General features: G+C 49.8%; 1 pseudogene; it reads left to right on the top strand.

Moving 5' to 3' along the window:
• Nucleotides 1-2,086: 2,086 nt before the first annotated feature.
• LOC118606179 lies at nucleotides 2,087-2,205 on the top strand (annotated as a pseudogene).
• Nucleotides 2,206-12,583: the final 10,378 nt, after the last annotated feature.

Genomic DNA, 12,583 nt, shown 5'->3' with positions numbered 1-12,583 from the left:
GCCAGTGGTATGTTTCTTGGGTTCTTTGCTCCCAGCAGTAATTTCTCAGAGGTCTTTTCCTCCACCTAACTCCATATCTGTTACGACGCTGCTTGGAGCAAATCTGTCACGTCAGAGTTTTAAATGACCGAAGGAAGGTATTAGGGTCCCTCCTTCCTCAAAAGCCAGTCGCAAACAGCCTTCCTGAACATTTGGCAATATTGAATTAGAAATTCAAAACTGAATGTCGCCTCAGGAGTTCTTCTGGGTCTCTGTGTTCTGCTCGTCTTTCTCTGGGCTCAGTTTCTAGAAGCTTCTCCCTCTTCCAGCTCAGGCAAGGACTCTCAGAGCTAGGGCTGGGGCCCCAGCAGTGAGGGTTGATCCCTTGTCTTCAGTTGTCAGTTGGTGGGAGTAGGGGACATACGGAGAGGCCACAGGTGAGATACGAGGGCGAAACAGGACATCTGAGGGCCGTGGAGGCTGGGCCGCGGGGTTTAAATCTTAAAGACGCGGGAGTCGTATATGGCTATGACTTCCCGCCTGTGAACGTGCATATGAGGGAAGTGACGTGATTGAAGTCTGGCACCTCCTCGGGGACGGCCCCTGGGGCAGAAGCACCGACCTCGGCGTGGGATCCTGGGCAGCCTGCCATGGCGCCTTCTTTTCTGGGTCTTGGGCAAGGACTCTGTCCGTTGGAAAAATGGACTATGTCTCCCTTGGGCTGAGGTCATTATTAGTGATAATGTGGCCCCAGGGACTGAAGCTACACATGATCCAGGCACAAACTTCACTCCAGCCAAGGGCTCCAGTGTCTTCTTCAGGCCCTTTATTCAGAAGAGGGGCTGTTTAGAAGCCACGAAACGGTTTTGCCTCATTAGCTTTGCTTCAGTCTCCTTGGGCACAGGCATCAGGTGACAGCTACCAAGCTTCCCCAAGCACGGGGTCCAGGGCTGTCGAGTCAAGGCTGGCTCTGAGCCTTGGCATGGAGGCCACTCTGCCAGTGGCCTTCCCCGGCATGATCAGCTCTCCTGCTTCCAGAGATGGTCCAGAGCCAAGACCTGGCTAACCCCGGAGCTGCTCTCTGGTGGCCAAGATGTCATTTTGATAGACACCTTCCCCCTGCCCTCCTTCCCCTCCCCAATACCCACACCACATCAAGCCACAGGCCATCCACCACACCACACAAATGGATCCCACCTAATACCTACCCCACTGTCACAAACACACATCACCCATACCACGCTCACACGCGCACACTGCACAGTCCTGCGTGTCTCGCAGAGTTCACAGAGCACACACAGCCCTCACTCAGGCTCTCAGGTGTCCCCATACCCCACGTAACCCGTGTCCTTTCACATGCCCTCCACACCACACACGGGCTCCCAGCGACCCATGGCGTCTCATACCTCACATCTTCTCCAATTCCAGTTGACGTGCACCTCCCCTATAGGTCCTCACATGACCACACACGCACTGTTCCCTCAGGGCACCACACAGCAAGGTGCCACGTCATCAAGCTGCTGACAGGTGGTCTCCACCAGCAGCCACCCGCCCCAGCCACGCATGCTCAGCCTTCTGCCAGAGCTGGGCGGCGAAGGCCGCCTGCTGGCAGGCCCGGCCAAAATTGTCAGGAGGCTGATGATGTGTCTGAAAAGGAAAAAAAAAAAAAAAGACATGATTTGGAAAATATCTCCAGGATTCGAAAACAAATGTATGATATTTGATCTGTTCGTGATCCGTTTGTAGCACTCATGTTACTAAATACTACTTGGTGGAGGAAACATTTGGCGAGAGTCGTAAGTTTTATTTAGAGGTTTGGGGGGAAAAAAGGCGTCTCAGTGAAGAGTGAGCTGGTGTGGCCAGGAGCGATCAAAGGGGGTGCACGTGGCAGCTTTTAGTGGAAGTCGGAACCCGGGCTCTAAGCATCTCCATCGGCGAGCACTATCACCATTAAGGTGACAGAAGGGGACTTGACTTGGGTGGTGAGCGCGCAATGTAAGATACAGATGACGTATGACAGAATTGTACACTGGACACTTATATGATTTAATTAGCCAATGTCACCCCAATCGATTTAATAACTTTTTTTTTTTTAAAGAAAAGGTTAGTCTAGGGCCACGCTACCCTGAACAAGCCTGATCCTGTCTGATCTTGGAAGTTAAGCAGGGTCGGGCCTGGTTAGTACTTGGATGGGAGATCACCTAGGAAGACCAGGTGCTATGGGCGTAAAAAATAGAAATAAAAAAAATAAGGGATTGTAAGCTGACAAGATCCTTGAAATCTGTGAGGTTGACCAAGGGTTGGCTCGCCTAAATATAAACAAACAAACAAACAAACAAACAAATAAATAAATAAATAAAAAGGAAGGAGTAAACTTTTTTCAAGCCGGCTTTGGCAGACCTACTCTGTCCTGGTAGTTCCTTCATTCACCTGTAGGTGGCGTCTTCCAACTGACCACGCTGTGGCCAGCCAACCAACATCCGCATCCTCATGAGAAAGAAAGACATCGTCTGAAGGGGCCGAAGGCGCGGTGGGGTATCTGAGGCCGTCCTCTGCCTCTCCCAACGCTGCTGGTTTTTAAAATCCAACCCTACGCCAGCTCCCAGGACGCCTTCCTACACGTCTCTGTTTCCGATGCGCCTTCTCAGAGCTCCCTTCGCATCGATAGCCTGGATTCCGGGATGCGGCAATTCATCCAGCGCCGTTACATGGCTGGAATTGCGCTGGGGCTAGAGGAGGGATCATTCACCGAGACAGGCAGACTTCTTGCTGCTGTAGGGGACAGAGATGTCCAACAGCCATCAACAATGTACAGTGGAATGCTGCAAAGTGAAAAGTATTCGTATTTGTATAGTGTTGTGTAGTAGCTCTCAGGGAACACGAACTGTTATAGGAGAGACAAGCGTTATTCTTAATAACAAAGAAAACAAAGGGAAAGAGTAGAAAAAAACAAAATTATATATCTGTGAAAGCGTCATTTACCCCCGAGTCAGTTCGGCATTTTCAAATTCTCAGGTCTTGGCTCCTAGAGGAAGTACAGTTCTTTCTCTGATTCTGTGGCAGCTGCGGGAGCAGGTGTCCGAACCTTCCCAAGGGCAAATGCCCTTGTAAAGTGGGACTAGACAGACACGAGCCGCTTCGTGCCAGGATGCCAGGGCGCTGGTCCCACGCTGTCCTCAAGCGAAGCAAAAGAGCGAGACTTCCCGCATCGCGGACACCCAGCGGGATGTGCCTCTCACCGCTGGACCCCGAGCCTCCCCGTTCTGGGTGGAGAAGACCAGACAGAAAGGTTCCGGGGACTTTCCTCTGAAGAACAGATGCATGATCTTTTAGGGATGATCTGTGTGCCTGGGTTGAGAAACCCTCGGCCATTCTGAGGATGGGTGGTGATCCTTCTCCTTCTTCCACCCTGAGGGGTGCTTACTGTGAGGGAGAATGAGTTCTCACTGATGCTGAACGCTGCAAGGATGAAAGCAGGGTCGCTTTGTCACGATCGTGTCCTGTATCCTGTAATTCATCCACTCGCTGCCTTTTATTTTAGAGTGTGCGTGTTTATTGGGGAAATGTCTGCTAAGCTTTAGAATCTTAAAATCTCAGACTCTGTGTGCTGAAAGTGGCCTCAGGGATCACAAATCTCACACTTTTATTTTGGATAGTGACTTGAGTCCCAGGAAGGAGAAGGAACTTGCCCAAGATCACACAAGTTAAGGGCAGAGATGGGACCCAGGCCTCTTGCCTCCTTGGACAGGGCTCATTGGCTTTGCCTAATTACCCCCCAAATCCATCCCAATCTGGAGTCAGTCTCTGGCCATGGCCCTAACAGCATTCCGGAACCCGGTTGTAAATCCCCGAGCCCTGCGGCCACTCTGCTCTGACATTTGTTGGGTTTTACTGCCAAATGCTGCTACTCAGAGATGCCATCTCCGGAGGAAGAAATTCTTGAAAGAGACGCCCTCTTTCCCTCTTCCCAAATTAGGAGTTAATTAGTACCAAAATGTGCACGGAGGTGGGGGGTGCATCGGCTGGACGGGCCTTCCACCGGGTCCCCACAGCAGAGACACGCCACATTTGGAAAGCGCCTAATTGTGCCTGCGTCTCTGTTTGGAGAAGGGAGCCTCTAGGTCTGGGCCAGGCACCCTCAGGGACGGATCTGTTAACTTGCTGTCACCTTCTTTTGAGATACCATCATCTTGTAACTCTGAGCAATAAAACGAGTAATTGCAGGCCTTTTGAAGCGAGGCTGCGCGCCCCGGACAGTTTGTTTACTGCGAGGCCTCCCTCCAGTGGGCCTGGTGGCTGGCCCTATCACCCCTTCATCCGTCATCCGTCTGCCTGCTCTTCCAGCTCCCACTCTGAGCTTCGAGCTCACAGGAGCCCCCCCCCCCCTCTTTTTTTCTCTTTTACTCTCAGAGCTCTACATTTTAGAAATAATTCTTTTCACCCGAAAGTTTAGCTGTTTGGCCTGATGAGGCTTTGCTTCCTCAGAGGTGTTTGAGGAAGGGCTGGCTCTGTCAGTTGGAATGCAAACTTCCCAGAAAAGCTGTACCCCCCCCGCCCCCATTCCATCCTTCGGGCTGGCCAACGCCGAGTGTGGATAGGGCTGGGGCTGAGGGCCGAAGGCAGCACCCTTGGGAGGACAGCCATGCCTCCCTCGCTGGGCTCGAAAGGCATACGTGTTACTCAGAATTTAAATGAAGGTCTCAAAAGACAAAACTAATTAAGATTTACTAAGGCTGCCATTGTCTGATAATTCAATACCAGGTCATTATTAGAACCATATTTATTGAGGTTTAATCACTATGAAGCAGATCGCTCTGGCATAGCTGTCAAACCGCACGAAATGTGTTCTTAATAATTAATCAGTACAGTATCTTGTCGTGGCAGCATTCATGTCAAGCTTGGGTGTGTTTTTAAAGGGACACCGTATGCGTACTTTTGAAACGTCGTCTTTTGTTTTTAAGAACTCTTCAGACCCTCTAAGCAACGGGAAAGGAAAAAAAAACCAGATTCCTCCATAAATTCCACCCCTGAGCTGCTCACCGTAAACAAGGCCTGGAATGTGATTGAAGCCTTTCTGGGAGGCAGGGCCGAGCTGCTGACATTTTATTTTTCAAAGGCAGAAAAAAGAAAAAAAAGAGAAAAAAGAAAAAAAAGAGAAAAAAGAAAAAAAGAATGAACAAACAAAACCCAAAAAACAAAAAACAAAGAAAGAACCCATGCTCAGTATTCGTTTTCCTTGTGCGGAATCTCTAGGCACCATGGGGATGGCTGGCCAGGCGTGGGGCTTGTCGCCTGGGATGTCCCGTGCAGACACTGGACAAAACTGCTCTCTCTCCAGAGCAAGTCGCTCTTTCTGCCCACACCGTCCAAAGGCTGGGCCCTTAGGTGAAGCTGCGGGTCTCGGCCAGGCCGACTGAGCGAAGCCTGCATTCTGACTGCTTTCCCCTGCTCGGCCTGGCCAAGGTCAAGGAAGAGCTGGGCTTTTTCTCCCCCGGTGCCCCCAGCTGACCCTGGCTACCTCACAGACGGGTGGTGAGAATCGGATGAAGTCACCTACATGAAGTCACTTTCCATTCTGTTCCGCGTCTTTCCTTAGCCCACAGCTGGGAGATTGTTATCATTTTACTATTCAGATCGTTGTTGTGTTGATGCTGAAAAGTGCAGGCTCTGGACAGAGCTGGCTTGAGTCCCAACCGGAGCTTCGATGCGAGCCAGCCATGTGATCTTCAGGAAACCGTTTTATCTGTTGCGGGTCTCCGGTTCCTCTCCTCTAGGTTGGGGATGATATTTGTGCCTACCTCACAGAGTCCTCATGGGGATCAACGGGGTGATCCAGGCCGGGAACGTTCAAGCCCTCGGTGAGTGTCCTTCCCGTTGTTGTCAGTGGATGAGCTCCCGTGGCCTCTTCCTCGCCCTCCCCTTGGCCTTAGCGTACACTGCTGGGAGCATTGCCAGGTGGGAGGCCCTGAGCAACCTTGCCACAGTCACAGGAGGCCCTGAGGGCTGCAAGCCAGCTTCTGTGGCCATCCTCATTCCCACCCGCTCTTGTCTAAGGCGGTGGCTCCCATCCATGGACTATTCCGTCTCCCAGGGGATGTTTGGCAATGTCTGGAGACAGCTTTGGTTGTCGTGACTGTGTGGGGGTGTTGTGGGCATTTAGAAGGTGGTGGCCAGACATGCTGCTAAGTGTCCTGCAGTGCACAGGACAGCCCTGCAACAAGGAGTTAGCGGACCCCAAATATAGTCTGGGACTGAGGAACCCTGTTCTGAGGGGTTCAGACTTCTTGCGAGGAGGTTCTGTGTCAAAGGACCCATGCCCACACTCACGGGCAACGTTTTCAAGGGGGTTGCGGGGGTTAAATAATCCGAGGACATTTCGACCCTGGTGCAGTAGAACAGGACAGAAAGTAAAGTTCCGTGTTGGTTAATTCCGCCGCCTCCTATGACCACAGATCCAGCGAGAAGAATGAGGACACTCTTTTCCACTCCCAGCTGTGTCCGCTGTCTGCCTGGTCAGACGACAGGTCCTTACTGTGCTTTGCTGTCCCCGGTGTCCTCACGAGGCTGCTGGAAAGCTGGGAGCTGTTCTGCGGCTTTACGCATCAGCTTTCTGAATCTCAGACCTCTCTCACTCTCTCCATGAGCCTTTTATAGGCACCCAGATTTTTGGTTTGGACTCTGACCTTGATAATGGGCTCCATTTCCCCTGGGTGCCGTCAGGGAGAACTCTGATGTGTGGTCCAGAGAGCCATTCCCAGTACTTGCGCTCTCGTGGGGGCTGCCAGTCCCCCAGGAGACCTGCAGCACAGAGCTCACTTCTCTCCCCTGGAGCCACTGTCTCCGGCCCCAACCAGGTTAGCTGGGGAAGTTATTTCCTGCAACAGAGGATCCTCTCAGGGTGAAAGTCAAGGTCTAAAAGGGGACAGCCAGTCCTGAGAGGTTTACAGATGGACAAATTAGAATTGAGCCCCTCTGCCTGGGCGGGGAACGTGCCTACTCAGTTCCCAAGGGCCAATCCACAGTGTAGGCTCGGGGATCCCCGCTCTCCCCATCCCAAGGATCTTACTGAGGCAGCCTGCATGGAGAGAGACTGCTAAGTGTTAGGTTGGGGGGATGATGCGTGCCAGGCACACTAGCAGAGAAGACTCAGAGTGGAGCCTTCCTGATGGACCACCACATGCTCAGGATGTAACTCAGTGCGAAGAGGATTTTTCCCTTCCTTGCTTCACTGCGGCCTGGGTCTAGGAGAGAAAGAGATGGCTATAGTACCATGCTCCACCTACGCTCAGAATCTACCTTCCTTCAATGAGGCAGAGAACATCAGATGTTCTGTGACACTCAAAAGGCCCTTTATGACCCTACTGCTTTGTCCCCTTCTGTGAGATCTAAGCAAGGTATTTGGGTAAATACTCTCTGCAGATAAGGAGATCGGCTCAGAGGACAAATGCTCTACCCAGGGCTGCACAGCTAGTGAGGAACGGAGCCAAGAATCAAAGTCAGGGCTGTAATCACACCTGCAATGGCCTTGGAAGAAAGTCAGGGAGACCCAGAGACAGTATCATTCTGTCCTGGTGGTGCATTTAATAGGACCCCCTTGGCCTTTGTGTGACTCTGCACCTCTCCGATGATGAATCGGCCGAGTCGATGCATCACGTCCATCTCAAACCTGTGTCCTGCTTCCCCCTTCAATGCTTTTGGTCCCTGAGACATCAGAACTCCCTACCATCAGAGGTCATGAGCCTGTCTCCAGGACTCATGTGGGCTTCTCTTGGGGTGACAAACCTGAGGGCTGAGATGTGTACCCCTAGGCTCCAGGGAGAGCCACGGCGTGGTTGCTTGTGGAGGAGCAGGTAGAGTTTGTGTGGGTCACTGACTGAGGTTATTGACCAGGGGTGGGAAGCAAGGTGGGCCGGCCAAGGGCTGGAGGCCAGGGGCTGGCTTTCCGTACGCCGCCGAGTTCTCGGGCAGAGCGCCAAAGAGTCTGAAAATTCCAACTGGAAGCTGGCCATCCAGGTTGTCCCGAGGAGATACTTGTCAAGGCAGGAGGAGAGAATTTATTTATTAAACGGTTTGTTGGAGTGATTCATGGAATCGTGTTAGATATGTATACGAGGGCGAGAGGGCTTCTTTTGTATTCTAGCCTCGGGCTTTGCAAATGTCAGGGGTGGGCGCGGTGGCTCCGGGCCTGGCACAGCTCCTCAGGGCAGGCTGGGTCCGGTCATCTGTGTAGTTTCCTCTCGAGCCGGGCACCCCGGACTTTTACCTTTCCTTGAACTCATCTCACGCCTTCGCATCTCCACTCTTCCCCACGTTCATCACGCCTCCACGAAGAAGAAGGACTCCTGGCTCGCTCCCCCCCATCCCTCAAAAACCTGTTCAAGCCTGACCTCCTTCTAACACATCTATTAATATTCCCCTTCCCACCTCACCCCTGGCATAAATAATAGTTCCCACTTTTTCTAACTCCCATTGCACTTGGTGTAAATTCAACCAATGTCGATGTGGGAGCTTGGAAATGTGCTAGCGACACACTTCTCTCATAAAATCTCTTCGTGTGTGACAATTATAATTATGTACGAGTCCAATTTTCCTGCTAAAGCAGTAGTTTCTAACTTTTGTGTGTGTGTGTGAGAGCCACAGAGCCCTTGGAGAGTCTGCTAACATCTAGACCCTTTGCCTAGAAAAGTACGCAACTATGCAATTTCGCATTCCATTTTGGGGCATTCGGAGATCCCTGGAGTGTACAGAACCCGGATGCAAAATGCTGCTTTTCACTGTAAGCTGTTGGGCATCCTGTTTGGTTTCTCATCATGTCCCCGATACCTAGAAAAATTGTTTCCAGGGAATAGAGGCTCAGGGAGTACGTGTGGAGTGAGGGAATGATTTTCCCAGGTGACTAAGCTCTCCTGCGGTGGTGAGTTCTGCGGTATGAGAATCTAACAGGCGGGGTTTTAGAGGCCTTATAAACGGCACTGGGAAGCTGCTGGAAGGGCAGGGGAGGGGCAGGCAGAGGAGCAAGTACACAGCGGGTTACCTGGGGGAATACATTGTGAAATCTCCTTGTAAAAACAGTCGCTGAACGGGATTCAGGCACATTGTTGGAGTCGAAAGACTAAGAAAGCTTCTCGAACCTAACTGAAACCGTATGTAGCCACATATTGTTTTTTTTTCCCAGAAAAGGATCCTAATTAGGTCAATTCCATGTTGTCTTTATGGTATTGGGCATCTAGTAAAGTGGGCCCTCAGCAGTACACAAACAGCCCACATTTCTGAGGAGGCTGGAGGGGAGTGGTAAGACCACCTCGCCAAAGACCCCCACATCAAAACAGAATGGATTTGCCGCAGCACTGGGATCTGCTGGCTTCCTTACTACTGAACGCTCAAACACAGAAACCTTGACCTCAGCAGTGACTTGGCCGAGCCCGTATCAAATGGGGTGGGTGTCTCGCTTGGTCTGTTCATCTCACGTGCTCTGAGGTCTGTTTTCCCAATTGCTACGTGGCAGCCTCTCTTCAGAGCAGATCTGAGCTTTTCGCGCACGTCCTAGCGTGGAGGGCTTTCAGCAGCAGTTGTCCTGGAAGCCTAGTTTGGTTTCAGGATCTAGGTAAGCAGTGCTAGTCTGCAAAGGGAACAATTATGTTCCCCCAAACACACAGAAGCATCAGAATTCACAGCATGCACTTTACAAGGGCAATAAAGTTTTATATGCAGCTCAGTGAAATACCTAATACAGCCAATTATCCACCAAAATAAACTGATGGGAGAGAGAATGGCTATATTTGGCTTCGACTTAATTATTTTGCATTTGAACTTCTCAATTCCATGTAATAAAATTTCATTCCGCCCTTATTTCCTGGTTAGGTTACTTAATCTCGACTCCTGTAACTGAGCCCTTGAGTGGAGTACACTGTCCAATGTCAGCGGTAAGAAAATGTGAAAGGTTTGACATCAATTACAACATTACACACAACATAAAATTTAACAACTAGAATCAGGCTTTCATTGCTCTTTAAAGAGACCGTATGGCTTTTTAAGATCTAAAAATTAATCAGTTTCTAAGAGTCATACCTTTGCGGAAGTCCCAGATCTTACTCTTAGCTCGAGATGGAGGAAGGAATCTCTCTGTCTCCCTCCACATCCCTCTCTTGGATGGGAAAAATGTCTCACCCTTCATGTAAAAATGCAATTTAAATTTTCGAGTTTGCATTTTTCTAAGGGAGCAGAGAGAAAAGGTGAAGGGTGTTGAAATGGAACGGTTCTTCAAGGCAGGTGGAATTCTGGGGAGACCACGGTGAAAACACGAGAACTTACATTGGGCTGTGAACGAGGCACCCTGGGCAGCAGCTGGAGTGGCCACACCAGGAGGGCTCCCAAGGCCCTTCCTTTGCGGCCTGTGTCAGAATTGGTGTGGCAACCACTCCATCGCTCCTTGACACTTGCTCGTCTTGTAAAACAACATTACATGTAATTCAGTTTCGGCCCATAATGGGCCAACGTGTGGCAAGAATGGGGTAAATGACCCCTCTTCTTTAATAAGTACGGTCAGCCCCAGGTCAGGCCCGGGGTCACAGGCAGGGCATTGGGGGCAGACGGGTAGCCGCCGTGCATTCTGGCAGAGCACGGGGACTGCCCTGGGTGAAGCATGGGGCTGACTTTTCAGGCGGACAACAGACAGCCAGGGGATTTGTCTGCTTTCTTCCCGCTTCTCTCAAAGGCGGATGATGTGCAAAGGCAGATCGGAAGCTGCTTGAGCTCAGGGTCTAGATTCTAATGGCGTTTGGATCCCTAGCCGAACTCAGAGCATGGGCACGCTGAAAACGTGAATGAGTGAACGAATGCACGAATTACTGTGTCACCGTGAAATACAGTGTTGGAGCATCACTTCATTCCTCTGATAATGACACCCCTGACCTTGTCATGGAAAGGCATGAATCTGGAACTTCCTGTCAACCACAGGTCAAGGCCTGAGTGCTCCTTGGGGAAAGTGTGTGTGTGTGTGTCTATAGCTAGAGGTGAGGTGGGGTGGGTGGGGGGTTCTCAAGTGGCCACAGCAGAGTCTATCCTGATGTGTCTTGTTCCTGGGGCCTCCCTATACTCTCTGCTCACTTTGGAAGAAATAGGCACTTCCTCTGGGCGATGTCCTTCCCTGTTGGTATTTCCCGCTAGGCATGTCATTTTCTCTGCCTATCAGCGCTGCCCAAAGTGCATCAGACAATCACATTGTGCCCTAACATGTTCATGTGCTTTAGATGAGGTATGTTCCGGAAATCCCAATAATCTCTGTGACCTTCCAAGTACCGTGTCCTCTTATGAAGACTTGAGGACAAAAGCTGGCTTATTTGATAATGGTCACATGTTATTATACATTATTACATGGAGACAAACCGTGGGCAGGGTCTGGCCTCGATTACCTAAGGTTCAGCCCTCCGTAAGGGTCAGTGTTGGGGTTTCTTCTTTTCCCTTCCAACTTCAACTTTCACAAGAAAAAGGTGAACAGCAGCAAAACTCTCTCTTGCCAAAGATTTAGTCCAGAAAGCAATTTCTAGAGTACACCTTGGGGGCAGTTCACAGGCCACTCCCCTCCTTTGCTTCTAGCCTGGTCTGTGGGATTCTGGAAAGGAGCGCCCCACACCTGAGCAAGTGTGGAGGCACCTCCACCCGGCACCAGGCCCAGGCGTTTTAGGGAGGTTTCCAATGTGTCATGAAGGGTGAAGCGGCAAGAGGTTTAGGCTTAGACCACAGGTAGCCAGGAAATGACATTCGCCCCCAGTACACGCACACGCACACGCACGCACTCACGCACGCACATGCACGCATGCACGCATATGCAGAAAGTTCTTTTAAACAGACTTTATTTTTTCTAGAGCAATTTTAGGTTCACAGCAAAATCGAACATAAAATGCCAAGGTGTGAATATTCACTGGCACATCATTGTCACCAAGGCCCCGAGTTTACATTAGGGTTTACTCTTACTGCTCATTCGATGGGTTTCGATACGTGCATAATATATATCCGCCACTTGAATTTGGTTATTATGGTTTTTTTTTGTGGTCCTTTTAAAAATTTTTAATTACGGTTGACATTTAATATTATACTAGTTTCAGGTGTACAACATAATGCTTAGACATTTATATAACTTATGAAGTGCTTCCCCAGTAAGTCTAAATGTTTTTTTTTTACAAAAGGTAGTTTTGGCAACAACCTCCATCTTTCCTCCCAAATAAATTACAAAAGTAAAGAAATCTTGGTATTTAAAATATTTTAATTAAATAATCTAATATGTGAATTTATCGATATTCTTCTTGGAATCACATTAAGTCACCGATGGAATAAATAATGACTATAGACAGTGGCAGTATTATCCATTAGAAAACATTTAATTCACAGCTGGGAAAATTAGAGGCAACAAAACCATTTTTATTGCCACACATCACAAATCCCCCACATAATTTTATGAGAAAGGTCATTAAACTTGTAGCTACTGCATTATCTTTTTCCTTGGACCATTTCTGAAACAACATTAGTTTTTCACACTTCTTTACATCTCAAACATTAAAAAAGCCTTAATCGATGCTTTTACATAAAAAGCAAAGGGCTAGGTTTC

The sequence above is a fragment of the Rousettus aegyptiacus genome, unplaced genomic scaffold (assembly GCF_014176215.1).
Source record: "Rousettus aegyptiacus isolate mRouAeg1 unplaced genomic scaffold, mRouAeg1.p scaffold_m13_p_7, whole genome shotgun sequence".
Taxonomy (NCBI): domain Eukaryota; kingdom Metazoa; phylum Chordata; class Mammalia; order Chiroptera; family Pteropodidae; genus Rousettus; species Rousettus aegyptiacus.
Note: the sequence above shows the minus strand (reverse complement) of the source record. Positions and strands in the feature narration are given on the sequence as shown.